Here is a 3,317-nt window from a genome sequence, read left to right on the forward strand (position 1 = left end):
CGTGTCGCATGAATAATGCTGTCACGCGGTGCTCGGGAAATATTGAGACCGCGAGGGTCTCTGCTATTATAAGCATCGACTCCAAAGAAGCCATCGACCTAACCTCGAGATGGTGCTCAATCTCGAGAGTCCCGATTGCCCCCAAATATGAGCTCCTAAGAGTCGGCGTCAAAGTTCGAAGACTGAATTCCGCATAGTCGCTGAAAAATAAAGAATGCAAGGCTGGAAACAAAAAATCTTTTTTTTACATTACCAAAAATTTGTTTGCAAGGGGCACCTTTACAAGACCTGTTTCCCCGGGAATACATGCACAAAATAAAAGAAAAAAAAGAGAAGGAAAGGCGACACAGGCCTACTCTTCGTCGCCACTGCCCTCTGAACCATCTCCGGGATCTTCATCTAAAGTGACTAAGAGTGCCAACTGTTCCTCCAAATCTCGGGCGTCCTCGATCTTGGCTGAGAGATCAACACCTTCAACATTGGCTTCCTCTAAGGCTTGCCTCCTCGCCTTTGCGCAAGCGTAAGCGACAGTCCGAGTCAGCTTCTGCTCGGCCTCCTCTGATATCTCTCGGGCTAGCTGAGTCGCAGTAGCAGCGTCTCTCATATATGTAGAGGCATTCTCCTCGACCTCGGACTTGGTCGCAGATAGCGCAGCAACCTCCTCTCGAGCATTGCGTAGAAGACGCGGGGTCGATTCCAACTCCGATGTCACAATCTCGTTTCGCCTCCTCAGCTCGAGGATCTCCATATTCATAGCAGCAACTTCTTCCCGAAGTCGCCCCGCGAGAACATCCTTCTGCCTGATCTGCAAAGGAAAAGATAAGTCGGTAAACATCGAATTAGGAGAATAGTGAACGAATTTATGAATAACAAGTTACCTGCTCAGCAAGGCCGGCCTTTTCTCGGAGCGCTCCCTCCAAATTCGCCCGAAGCTCGTTTAACTCCTCCTCCTTCCGGGCAGAGGAAGCCTCCGACTCCTGCAGTCCCGAGGTGAGCTTCTCAAGCTCCTTCCCACGGCATGAAAGCTCGTCTTGGAGCCTAGAGAAGGCGTGATCATACATCTTCTTAGCCTACAACGAAACAGAAGAGTCAGAAAAAACGAGGAGAGGTACTTGAGACTAGAAAAGTGTACATAAAAAGCTATCACCTTCTGCTGGAACCTCTCCGCTTCCTCGACAGCGTTGGAAGCGTCGAGATCAATGTCCTCACTGACATCATCAAAGCCATCAAGGAAGTTGTCAAGCTCATCTCCCCCTCCGAGAGGACCCTCCACGTTGGTAGTATTTGGGTCCTGAGCGTCCCTGTATTCCCCGGGCGAGAACCGAGGACCCAAATTAAGGCCACCCAGGGCTTCGATATCGCCAAGGGGCAAATCATGTCCCCGAAAAGCTCCGGGCCCGGACCCTTTGGAACCAACAGCAACAGTCTCCTCGACAGAAACTGCACCACGTTCGACCAGGGGCTTAGGGATGGCGTTCGCACCCTCCTCAAGGGTCTCCACCACACGGGATCGACCTGAATCGACCGTTCCCGATTCAATGGCCTTTGGTCGGGACGCCTGTAGGACATCCACGCCCGGTCTCGTCCTTTGTACAAAATGTATTCATCATCATCGTCGTCTTCATCCCCAATACTGGGACTTGCTCCGGAAGCCGAAGCCGAGGTCCGGGTAGCAGCTCGAGGCCTGCGTGATTTAGGTTTCTTGGCTAAAGGAGAATCAGCAGCCGCCTTTTTCTTCCTCTTCTTGCCCTTATCAGGCTTTGGAGCCTCTACCTCGCCGTCGGGAGGCGATCTCATCTGCACTCCATCACCAAGGCCTGCACAAAATAGTGATCAAAATTTATCAGCACGGAGGATATGGGGAAGAAATATAAAAATATGATACATGCGGCAAGAAGCATTTTACCATGATTCTTGTCCACCCACCGCGTTTTAGCCAGGTCGGGCCACTACTGCCCGAGAAATGGGAACGAAGCATCCAATTGCCTAATCCATCCCGGCAAATCCTGGACCGCTTCGGGATACCAAACTGTAGCTGCATAAACGAAGGGGAGATCATTTATTGGAAGGAAGCCAAGAAGACAATAAAGCATGTTCGAAGGAGGGGTACTTACGCTGCATATTCCACTCCTCCGGGAATGGCATCCTTTCGGTCGGGATGATTTCCGAGGTTCTCACTCGGACAAACCTGCTCATCCACCCTCGATCCTTGTCCTCATCAATGCTCGAGAAAAACGGCTTCTTGGACCGAGGGTGAAGCTTAATAAAACCTCGATAAAGTCGAGGGCTATACAATCTAATCAAATGGTCAAGGGTAAAGGTCGTACCCGCGACCTTGTTGGAGAAGTAACGGAGCATGTAGACTATCCTCCAGAAAGATGGATAGATTTGTCCAAGCGTCACTCGGTACTTGTCACAGAAGTCGAGGATAACCAGATCTATTGCCGGAGAAGAAGGGTTTGAGGAATCGACGGGACCCAAAGTGAACGGGTACGATACACATAAAGGAAGCCAGCCTTGTGGTCTGTTATGCTCTCGTCAGAACGGGGAATCTCAACCAGTACTGCCTCCTCCCATCGACAGTCTTTCTTCACTTTTCCTATATTGGTCACGACGCTAATATACCGGGACACGTGTTCGCATCGGCCCGGTGTAGACGAGGGTGTAGACATGTAATTTTTGACCCTCCCCAAAATTTTACACATTTTTAGCGTAAATAGTTAGTTTAGGTCTAATATCGCTATTTTAACTAGTTTTGACCCTTTTACTTTATTTCATCACAAAAATAAAAATTACAAAAAAAATATTTTTTTTAGTTGCTTTTAGTTTATATACCTTTCATAAAATTAAAAAAAATATACAAAAATAGTACCTTATTTTTATTTTAATATGATATTTGAAAATACCAAAAATAGTTTTGTTTTAACGGTTAGTTTTATTTTAATAATTAATTTTACTTAAGTAGGGCTAATTAATATTTTTTGGTAATATTTCTATCTTTGTTTTTTTTATTTAATAGGCAAGATTTGATGTTGGATGGATAGATTTTTAGATAATTAGGTTAATTTTAAGCAAATCTAGTCATAAAGGCCCAAGTTTCTAGCCCATTCCCTGAGCCCAATACCCTTAAACCCACATAATAACCTAGACTTAACCCATTAAAACCCTAGACCCTATTTCTTCTGATCAGCCGCAGAAAACCAAAACAAGACCCCCCCCCCCCTCCCCCTCCTTGAACGTCTTCTTCTTCAGAGACAAAAAAAAAAATGAAAAACCCTAGAGACACCTAAAAATCAACCAGCGTTCCCACCTTTCTT

Source organism: Nicotiana attenuata, chromosome 1, assembly GCF_001879085.1.
Source record: "Nicotiana attenuata strain UT chromosome 1, NIATTr2, whole genome shotgun sequence".
Lineage (NCBI taxonomy): Eukaryota > Viridiplantae > Streptophyta > Magnoliopsida > Solanales > Solanaceae > Nicotiana > Nicotiana attenuata.